Raw genomic sequence first — 12,111 nt, 5'->3', positions numbered from 1 at the left:
TCCTGACACCTACCCTTTACATATTTGTAAACATTGATGAGGTCACCCCTCAGTCTCCTCTTCTCCAAACTAAAGAGACCCAGCTCCCTCAGCCTCTCCTCATAAGGGAGATGTTCCACTCCCTTCATCATCTTTGTGGCTCTGCGCTGGACTCCTTCAAGCAATTCCCTGTCCTTCTTGAACAGAGGGGCCCAGAACTGGACGCAGTATTCCAGATGCGGCCTCACCAAGGCTGAGTAGAGGGGGAGGAGAACCTCTCTTGACCTACTAACCACTCCCTTTCTAATGCACCCCAAGATGCCATTTGCCTTCTTGGCCGCAAGAGCACACTGCTGGCTCATGGTCATCCTCCTATCCACCAGGACCCCCAGGTCCCTTTCCCCTTCGCTACTTTCCAGCAGGTCAACCCCCAACCTGTACTGGTACATGGGGTTGTTCTTCCCCAGATGCAAGACTCTACACTTGCCCTTGTTAAATTTCATCAAGTTTCTCCCCGCCCAACTCTCCAGCCTGTCCAGGTCTCGCTGAATGGCAGCACAGCCTTCTGGTGTGTCAGCCACTCCTCCCAGTTTTGTGTCATCAGCAGACTTGCTGATGGTGCACTCAGTTCCCTCATCCAGGTCATTGATGAAAATATTAAACAGCACCGGTCCCAGCACCGACCCCTGAGGAACTCCACTAGTCACAGACCTCCAGCTAGATTCTGCGCCATTGACCACAACTCTCTGCCTTCTTCCTTTCAACCAGTTCTCGATCCACCTCACTACTTGATCGTCAAGCCCACACTTCTTTAGCTTATCTATGAGGATGCTGTGGGAGACAGTATCAAATGCCTTACTGAAATCGAGAAAAACTACATCTACCGCTCTACCATCATCCCTCCACCTAGTCACTTCCTCATAGAAGGCTATAAGGTTGGTCATACATGACTTCCCCCTCATAAAACCATGTTGGCTGTTCTTAATGACCCCCTCATCCTTGATATGCCTAGTGATGGAGTCAAGAATAAGTTGTTCCATCACCTTTCCAGGGATGGAGGTAAGGCTGACCGCTCTATAATTACCCGGGTCCTCCTTCTTGCCCTTCTTATAGATTGGTGTGTCCTTTGCCATCCGCCAATCCTCAGGCACCTCGCCCGTTTCCCACGACTTACCAAAGATGATGGAAAGTGGCCTAGCAATGACCTCCGCCAACTCCCTCAGCACCCGTGGGTGCATTCCATCCGGACCCATCGATTTACAGATGTCCAGATTGCATAGCTGATCCCTAACCCAATCCTCATCTACCAAAGCAAACTCCTCCTTTGTCCTGACTCCTTCTGGGGCTATAGAAATCCGGAGCCCTCGGGGAGAGTCTGCAGGAGTAAAGACAGAGGCAAAGAAGGCATTCAGCACCTCTGCCTTCTTTATATCCTCTGTCTCCAGGGCACCCACTTCGTTCAGCAGTGGGCCTATATTGCCTCTTGTGTTAGTTTTATTTGCTATGTATTTGAAGAAGCCCTTTCTATTGTCTTTAACCCGACTAGCAACACTGAGTTCCAAGGAGGCCTTAGCTGTCCTAATTGCCTCCCTACATCCTCTAACAACTGTCCTATATTCCTCCCAAGCGGCAGAAGTTAGGATTCTGCTTAGGCTGGGGCTTCAAAGAGCCACAAAGCCTACACGTCCCGAAACACTGGTTCTGTAAAAGGCATGAAAACAATAGTGCGCCACTGCAGCAACACTGCTCCTTACATAGCTTGCCCATGAGGAACAGCCACGGTGGTGGCGAAGTGAGCTTCACTATTACGCTGTCCTCAAGTGTAGGCTTAGTGTTAGGCTTAGGGTTCAGAGAGCTGCAAAGCCAACAGCTTCAGAGGCATTGAGGCTGCAAAATGCATACCAAGAAGAATATCCCACTGCAACAACACTGCTCTTTACACGTCTTTCTCATCTGGAATACACATGATGCTGAAGCCTCAGTATTGTGTTATAGTCAAGTTTAGGGTTACGGTTAGGGTTAGGGTTAGGGTTAGGGTTCATAGAGACACAAGGCCTACAGGTCCGGAAACACTGTGGCTGCAAAACACATGCCAAGACAAGTCTGGCATTGCTCCTACATTGCTCCTTACATACCTTGCTCATGTGCAATGCACATGGTGCTGGAGACGTGAGCCTCCGTTCCAGATACCATTCAAGGCAGGCTTTTGGTTCAGAGAGCCAAAATGCCTCACAGTTCCAGAGACATTAAGGCTGCCAAAGGCATGCAAAGATGAGTACGAAACTGCATCAACCCTGCTCCTTACATACCTTCCGCATAGGAAGACACGTGGTGCTGCACACTACAGCCTAACTAGAACTGTGGCCTAGAGCTTAGCTTTCCGCTTAGGGTTAGTGTTCAGTGAGTTACAAAGCCTGAAGTTCCAGCAATACTTGCTCTGGAAAAGTCATTCCAGGGGGAGCAGAGGACGTCATTAACATTGGCCGCTTCAAAACTTTCTCATCTGGAATAGCGACTGTGCTTGAGCATAGAGCCTCAATATGACGCTGACATAAAGATGAGGGTTACATATAGACTTCAGAGAGGCACAAAGCCCACAGCTTCAGAGACATTGTGGCTGCCAAAGGCATGCCAAGGCCAGAATGCCACTGAATCAACCCTCCTCCTACTATGCCATACGCATAGGAATAGCCTTGGTGCTGGATACACAACCTAACTATTACGGTGTCACAGAGGTTGGGGTTCCGGCTAGGGTTCAGAGAGTTACAAAAGCTGAAGTTCCAGCAATACTTGGTGTGGAAAAGTCATTCCAGGGGGAACACAGGACATCATTAACATCGGTCGTTTCAAAATTTTCTCATCTGGAAAAGCCACTGTGCTAGAGCCCAGAACCTAAATATGACTTTGACATACAGATTAGGCTTAGAGTTAGGTATAGGCTTCAGAGAAGCACAGAGCCCACAGCTTCAGAGCCATTGTGGCTGCAAAAGGCACGCCGAGTACGGCACTACATCAACATTGCTCCCTGCACGACTTTCTCAGGTAGAACACTGTACTGGAGACCACAGCATTACAATTATGGTGCCATAGAATCCCAGAATCCCAGAATCCCAAGGGTTGGAAGGGACCTCAAAAGATCATCTAGTCCAACCCCCCCACAAGAGCAGGGTAACCTACAGTACATCACACAGGAACTTGTCCAGGCGGGCCTTGAATATCTCCAGTGTAGGAGACTCCACAACCCTCCTGGGCAACCTGTTCCAGTGCTCTGTCACTCTTACAGTAAAGAAGTTCTTCCTGATGTTAACGTGGAACTTCCTATGCTCCAGTTTACACCCATTGCCCCTTGTCCTATCACTGGATATCACTGAAAAAAGCCTAGCTCCATCATCCTGACACCTACCCTTTACATATTTGTAAACATTGATGAGGTCACCCCTCAGTCTCCTCTTCTCCAAGCTAAAGAGACCCAGCTCCCTCAGCCTCTCCTCATAAGGGAGATGTTCCACTCCCTTCATCATCTTTGTGGCTCTGCGCTGGACTCCTTCAAGCAATTCCCTGTCCTTCTTGAACAGAGGGGCCCAGAACTGGACGCAGTATTCCAGATGCGGCCTCACCAAGGCTGAGTAGAGGGGGAGGAGAACCTCTCTTGACCTACTAACCACTCCCTTTCTAATGCACCCCAAGATGCCATTTGCCTTCTTGGCCGCAAGAGCACACTGCTGGCTCATGGTCATCCTCCTATCCACCAGGACCCCCAGGTCCCTTTCCCCTTCGCTACTTTCCAGCAGGTCAACCCCCAACCTGTACTGGTACATGGGGTTGTTCTTCCCCAGATGCAAGACTCTACACTTGCCCTTGTTAAATTTCATCAAGTTTCTCCCCGCCCAAATCTCCAGCCTGTCCAGGTCTCGCTGAATGGCAGCACAGCCTTCTGGTGTGTCAGCCACTCCTCCCAGTTTTGTGTCATCAGCAGACTTGCTGATGGTGCACTCAGTTCCCTCATCCAGGTCATTGATGAAAATATTAAACAGCACCGGTCCCAGCACCGACCCCTGAGGAACTCCACTAGTCACAGACCTCCAGCTAGATTCTGCGCCATTGACCACAACTCTCTGCCTTCTTCCTTTCAACCAGTTCTCGATCCACCTCACTACTTGATCGTCAAGCCCACACTTCTTTAGCTTATCTATGAGGATGCTGTGGGAGACAGTATCAAATGCCTTACTGAAATCGAGAAAAACTACATCTACTGCTCTACCATCATCCCTCCACCTAGTCACTTCCTCATAGAAGGCTATAAGGTTGGTCATACATGACTTCCCCCTCATAAAACCATGTTGGCTGTTCTTAATGACCCCCTCATCCTTGATATGCCTAGTGATGGAGTCAAGAATAAGTTGTTCCATCACCTTTCCAGGGATGGAGGTAAGGCTGACCGCTCTATAATTACCCGGGTCCTCCTTCTTGCCCTTCTTATAGATTGGTGTGTCCTTTGCCATCCGCCAATCCTCAGGCACCTCGCCCGTTTCCCACGACTTACCAAAGATGATGGAAAGTGGCCTAGCAATGACCTCCGCCAACTCCCTCAGCACCCGTGGGTGCATTCCATCCGGACCCATCGATTTACAGATGTCCAGATTGCATAGCTGATCCCTAACCCAATCCTCATCTACCAAAGCAAACTCCTCCTTTGTCCTGACTCCTTCTGGGGCTATAGAAATCCGGAGCCCTCGGGGAGAGTCTGCAGGAGTAAAGACAGAGGCAAAGAAGGCATTCAGCACCTCTGCCTTCTTTATATCCTCTGTCTCCAGGGCACCCACTTCGTTCAGCAGTGGGCCTATATTGCCTCTTGTGTTAGTTTTATTTGCTATGTATTTGAAGAAGCCCTTTCTATTGTCTTTAACCCGACTAGCAACATTGAGTTCCAAGGAGGCCTTAGCTGTCCTAATTGCCTCCCTACATCCTCTAACAACTGTCCTATATTCCTCCCAAGCGGCAGAAGTTAGGATTCTGCTTAGGCTGGGGCTTCAAAGAGCCACAAAGCCTACACGTCCCGAAACACTGGTTCTGTAAAAGGCATGAAAACAATAGTGCGCCACTGCAGCAACACTGCTCCTTACATAGCTTGCCCATGAGGAACAGCCACGGTGGTGGCGAAGTGAGCTTCACTATTACGCTGTCCTCAAGTGTAGGCTTAGTGTTAGGCTTAGGGTTCAGAGAGCTGCAAAGCCAACAGCTTCAGAGGCATTGAGGCTGCAAAATGCATACCAAGAAGAATATCCCACTGCAACAACACTGCTCTTTACACGTCTTTCTCATCTGGAATACACATGATGCTGAAGCCTCAGTATTGTGTTATAGTCAAGTTTAGGGTTACGGTTAGGGTTAGGGTTAGGGTTAGGGTTCATAGAGACACAAGGCCTACAGGTCCGGAAACACTGTGGCTGCAAAACACATGCCAAGACAAGTCTGGCATTGCTCCTACATTGCTCCTTACATACCTTGCTCATGTGCAATGCACATGGTGCTGGAGACGTGAGCCTCCGTTCCAGATACCATTCAAGGCAGGCTTTTGGTTCAGAGAGCCAAAATGCCTCACAGTTCCAGAGACATTAAGGCTGCCAAAGGCATGCAAAGATGAGTACGAAACTGCATCAACCCTGCTCCTTACATACCTTCCGCATAGGAAGACACGTGGTGCTGCACACTACAGCCTAACTAGAACTGTGTCCTAGAGCTTAGCTTTCCGCTTAGGGTTAGTGTTCAGTGAGTTACAAAGCCTGAAGTTCCAGCAATACTTGCTCTGGAAAAGTCATTCCAGGGGGAGCAGAGGACGTCATTAACATTGGCCGCTTCAAAACTTTCTCATCTGGAATAGCGACTGTGCTTGAGCATAGAGCCTCAATATGACGCTGACATAAAGATGAGGGTTACATATAGACTTCAGAGAGGCACAAAGCCCACAGCTTCAGAGACATTGTGGCTGCCAAAGGCATGCCAAGGCCAGAATGCCACTGAATCAACCCTCCTCCTACTATGCCATACGCATAGGAATAGCCTTGGTGCTGGATACACAACCTAACTATTACGGTGTCACAGAGGTTGGGGTTCCGGCTAGGGTTCAGAGAGTTACAAAAGCTGAAGTTCCAGCAATACTTGGTGTGGGAAAGTCATTCCAGGGGGAACACAGGACATCATTAACATCGGTCGTTTCAAAATTTTCTCATCTGGAAAAGCCACTGTGCTAGAGCCCAGAACCTAAATATGACTTTGACATACAGATTAGGCTTAGAGTTAGGTATGGGCTTCAGAGAAGCACAGAGCCCACAGCTTCAGAGCCATTGTGGCTGCAAAAGCCACGCCGAGTACGGCACTACATCAACATTGCTCCCTGCACGACTTTCTCAGGTAGAACACTGTACTGGAGACCACAGCATTACAATTATGGTGCCATAGAATCCCAGAATCCCAGAATCCCAAGGGTTGGAAGGGACCTCAAAAGATCATCTAGTCCAACCCCCCCACAAGAGCAGGGTAACCTACAGTACATCACACAGGAACTTGTCCAGGCGGGCCTTGAATATCTCCAGTGTAGGAGACTCCACAACCCCCCTGGGCAACCTGTTCCAGTGCTCTGTCACTCTTACAGTAAAGAAGTTCTTCCTGATGTTAACGTGGAACTTCCTATGCTCCAGTTTACACCCATTGCCCCTTGTCCTATCACTGGATATCACTGAAAAAAGCCTAGCTCCATCATCCTGACACCTACCCTTTACATATTTGTAAACATTGATGAGGTCACCCCTCAGTCTCCTCTTCTCCAAACTAAAGAGACCCAGCTCCCTCAGCCTCTCCTCATAAGGGAGATGTTCCACTCCCTTCATCATCTTTGTGGCTCTGCGCTGGACTCCTTCAAGCAATTCCCTGTCCTTCTTGAACAGAGGGGCCCAGAACTGGACGCAGTATTCCAGATGCGGCCTCACCAAGGCTGAGTAGAGGGGGAGGAGAACCTCTCTTGACCTACTAACCACTCCCTTTCTAATGCACCCCAAGATGCCATTTGCCTTCTTGGCCGCAAGAGCACACTGCTGGCTCATGGTCATCCTCCTATCCACCAGGACCCCCAGGTCCCTTTCCCCTTCGCTACTTTCCAGCAGGTCAACCCCCAACCTGTACTGGTACATGGGGTTGTTCTTCCCCAGATGCAAGACTCTACACTTGCCCTTGTTAAATTTCATCAAGTTTCTCCCCGCCCAACTCTCCAGCCTGTCCAGGTCTCGCTGAATGGCAGCACAGCCTTCTGGTGTGTCAGCCACTCCTCCCAGTTTTGTGTCATCAGCAGACTTGCTGATGGTGCACTCAGTTCCCTCATCCAGGTCATTGATGAAAATATTAAACAGCACCGGTCCCAGCACCGACCCCTGAGGAACTCCACTAGTCACAGACCTCCAGCTAGATTCTGCGCCATTGACCACAACTCTCTGCCTTCTTCCTTTCAACCAGTTCTCGATCCACCTCACTACTTGATCGTCAAGCCCACACTTCTTTAGCTTATCTATGAGGATGCTGTGGGAGACAGTATCAAATGCCTTACTGAAATCGAGAAAAACTACATCTACCGCTCTACCATCATCCCTCCACCTAGTCACTTCCTCATAGAAGGCTATAAGGTTGGTCATACATGACTTCCCCCTCATAAAACCATGTTGGCTGTTCTTAATGACCCCCTCATCCTTGATATGCCTAGTGATGGAGTCAAGAATAAGTTGTTCCATCACCTTTCCAGGGATGGAGGTAAGGCTGACCGCTCTATAATTACCCGGGTCCTCCTTCTTGCCCTTCTTATAGATTGGTGTGTCCTTTGCCATCCGCCAATCCTCAGGCACCTCGCCCGTTTCCCACGACTTACCAAAGATGATGGAAAGTGGCCTAGCAATGACCTCCGCCAACTCCCTCAGCACCCGTGGGTGCATTCCATCCGGACCCATCGATTTACAGATGTCCAGATTGCATAGCTGATCCCTAACCCAATCCTCATCTACCAAAGCAAACTCCTCCTTTGTCCTGACTCCTTCTGGGGCTATAGAAATCCGGAGCCCTCGGGGAGAGTCTGCAGGAGTAAAGACAGAGGCAAAGAAGGCATTCAGCACCTCTGCCTTCTTTATATCCTCTGTCTCCAGGGCACCCACTTCGTTCAGCAGTGGGCCTATATTGCCTCTTGTGTTAGTTTTATTTGCTATGTATTTGAAGAAGCCCTTTCTATTGTCTTTAACCCGACTAGCAACATTGAGTTCCAAGGAGGCCTTAGCTGTCCTAATTGCCTCCCTACATCCTCTAACAACTGTCCTATATTCCTCCCAAGCGGCAGAAGTTAGGATTCTGCTTAGGCTGGGGCTTCAAAGAGCCACAAAGCCTACACGTCCCGAAACACTGGTTCTGTAAAAGGCATGAAAACAATAGTGCGCCACTGCAGCAACACTGCTCCTTACATAGCTTGCCCATGAGGAACAGCCACGGTGGTGGCGAAGTGAGCTTCACTATTACGCTGTCCTCAAGTGTAGGCTTAGTGTTAGGCTTAGGGTTCAGAGAGCTGCAAAGCCAACAGCTTCAGAGGCATTGAGGCTGCAAAATGCATACCAAGAAGAATATCCCACTGCAACAACACTGCTCTTTACACGTCTTTCTCATCTGGAATACACATGATGCTGAAGCCTCAGTATTGTGTTATAGTCAAGTTTAGGGTTACGGTTAGGGTTAGGGTTAGGGTTAGGGTTCATAGAGACACAAGGCCTACAGGTCCGGAAACACTGTGGCTGCAAAACACATGCCAAGACAAGTCTGGCATTGCTCCTACATTGCTCCTTACATACCTTGCTCATGTGCAATGCACATGGTGCTGGAGACGTGAGCCTCCGTTCCAGATACCATTCAAGGCAGGCTTTTGGTTCAGAGAGCCAAAATGCCTCACAGTTCCAGAGACATTAAGGCTGCCAAAGGCATGCAAAGATGAGTACGAAACTGCATCAACCCTGCTCCTTACATACCTTCCGCATAGGAAGACACGTGGTGCTGCACACTACAGCCTAACTAGAACTGTGGCCTAGAGCTTAGCTTTCCGCTTAGGGTTAGTGTTCAGTGAGTTACAAAGCCTGAAGTTCCAGCAATACTTGCTCTGGAAAAGTCATTCCAGGGGGAGCAGAGGACGTCATTAACATTGGCCGCTTCAAAACTTTCTCATCTGGAATAGCGACTGTGCTTGAGCATAGAGCCTCAATATGACGCTGACATAAAGATGAGGGTTACATATAGACTTCAGAGAGGCACAAAGCCCACAGCTTCAGAGACATTGTGGCTGCCAAAGGCATGCCAAGGCCAGAATGCCACTGAATCAACCCTCCTCCTACTATGCCATACGCATAGGAATAGCCTTGGTGCTGGATACACAACCTAACTATTACGGTGTCACAGAGGTTGGGGTTCCGGCTAGGGTTCAGAGAGTTACAAAAGCTGAAGTTCCAGCAATACTTGGTGTGGAAAAGTCATTCCAGGGGGAACACAGGACATCATTAACATCGGTCGTTTCAAAATTTTCTCATCTGGAAAAGCCACTGTGCTAGAGCCCAGAACCTAAATATGACTTTGACATACAGATTAGGCTTAGAGTTAGGTATAGGCTTCAGAGAAGCACAGAGCCCACAGCTTCAGAGCCATTGTGGCTGCAAAAGGCACGCCGAGTACGGCACTACATCAACATTGCTCCCTGCACGACTTTCTCAGGTAGAACACTGTACTGGAGACCACAGCATTACAATTATGGTGCCATAGAATCCCAGAATCCCAGAATCCCAAGGGTTGGAAGGGACCTCAAAAGATCATCTAGTCCAACCCCCCCACAAGAGCAGGGTAACCTACAGTACATCACACAGGAACTTGTCCAGGCGGGCCTTGAATATCTCCAGTGTAGGAGACTCCACAACCCTCCTGGGCAACCTGTTCCAGTGCTCTGTCACTCTTACAGTAAAGAAGTTCTTCCTGATGTTAACGTGGAACTTCCTATGCTCCAGTTTACACCCATTGCCCCTTGTCCTATCACTGGATATCACTGAAAAAAGCCTAGCTCCATCATCCTGACACCTACCCTTTACATATTTGTAAACATTGATGAGGTCACCCCTCAGTCTCCTCTTCTCCAAGCTAAAGAGACCCAGCTCCCTCAGCCTCTCCTCATAAGGGAGATGTTCCACTCCCTTCATCATCTTTGTGGCTCTGCGCTGGACTCCTTCAAGCAATTCCCTGTCCTTCTTGAACAGAGGGGCCCAGAACTGGACGCAGTATTCCAGATGCGGCCTCACCAAGGCTGAGTAGAGGGGGAGGAGAACCTCTCTTGACCTACTAACCACTCCCTTTCTAATGCACCCCAAGATGCCATTTGCCTTCTTGGCCGCAAGAGCACACTGCTGGCTCATGGTCATCCTCCTATCCACCAGGACCCCCAGGTCCCTTTCCCCTTCGCTACTTTCCAGCAGGTCAACCCCCAACCTGTACTGGTACATGGGGTTGTTCTTCCCCAGATGCAAGACTCTACACTTGCCCTTGTTAAATTTCATCAAGTTTCTCCCCGCCCAACTCTCCAGCCTGTCCAGGTCTCGCTGAATGGCAGCACAGCCTTCTGGTGTGTCAGCCACTCCTCCCAGTTTTGTGTCATCAGCAAACTTGCTGATGGTGCACTCAGTTCCCTCATCCAGGTCATTGATGAAAATATTAAACAGCACCGGTCCCAGCACCGACCCCTGAGGAACTCCACTAGTCACAGCCCTCCAGCTAGATTCTGCGCCATTGACCACAACTCTCTGCCTTCTTCCTTTCAACCAGTTCTCGATCCACCTCACTACTTGATCGTCAAGCCCACACTTCTTTAGCTTATCTATGAGGATGCTGTGGGAGACAGTATCAAATGCCTTACTGAAATCGAGAAAAACTACATCTACCGCTCTACCATCATCCCTCCACCTAGTCACTTCCTCATAGAAGGCTATAAGGTTGGTCATACATGACTTCCCCCTCATAAAACCATGTTGGCTGTTCTTAATGACCCCCTCATCCTTGATATGCCTAGTGATGGAGTCAAGAATAAGTTGTTCCATCACCTTTCCAGGGATGGAGGTAAGGCTGACCGCTCTATAATTACCCGGGTCCTCCTTCTTGCCCTTCTTATAGATTGGTGTGTCCTTTGCCATCCGCCAATCCTCAGGCACCTCGCCCATTTCCCACGACTTACCAAAGATGATGGAAAGTGGCCTAGCAATGACCTCCGCCAACTCCCTCAGCACCCGTGGGTGCATTCCATCCGGACCCATCGATTTACAGATGTCCAGATTGCATAGCTGATCCCTAACCCAATCCTCATCTACCAAAGCAAACTCCTCCTTTGTCCTGACTCCTTCTGGGGCTATAGAAATCCGGAGCCCTCGGGGAGAGTCTGCAGGAGTAAAGACAGAGGCAAAGAAGGCATTCAGCACCTCTGCCTTCTTTATATCCTCTGTCTCCAGGGCACCCACTTCGTTCAGCAGTGGGCCTATATTGCCTCTTGTGTTAGTTTTATTTGCTATGTATTTGAAGAAGCCCTTTCTATTGTCTTTAACCCGACTAGCAACATTGAGTTCCAAGGAGGCCTTAGCTGTCCTAATTGCCTCCCTACATCCTCTAACAACTGTCCTATATTCCTCCCAAGCGGCAGAAGTTAGGATTCTGCTTAGGCTGGGGCTTCAAAGAGCCACAAAGCCTACACGTCCCGAAACACTGGTTCTGTAAAAGGCATGAAAACAATAGTGCGCCACTGCAGCAACACTGCTCCTTACATAGCTTGCCCATGAGGAACAGCCACGGTGGTGGCGAAGTGAGCTTCACTATTACGCTGTCCTCAAGTGTAGGCTTAGTGTTAGGCTTAGGGTTCAGAGAGCTGCAAAGCCAACAGCTTCAGAGGCATTGAGGCTGCAAAATGCATACCAAGAAGAATATCCCACTGCAACAACACTGGTCTTTACACGTCTTTCTCATCTGGAATACACATGATGCTGAAGCCTCAGTATTGTGTTATAGTCAAGTTTAGGGTTACGGTTAGGGTTAGGG

The sequence above is a fragment of the Lathamus discolor genome, chromosome 4, assembly GCF_037157495.1.
Source record: "Lathamus discolor isolate bLatDis1 chromosome 4, bLatDis1.hap1, whole genome shotgun sequence".
Classification (NCBI taxonomy): domain Eukaryota; kingdom Metazoa; phylum Chordata; class Aves; order Psittaciformes; family Psittacidae; genus Lathamus; species Lathamus discolor.
The sequence above is the reverse complement of the archived record's forward strand: the minus strand, read 5'-3'. Positions refer to the sequence as shown.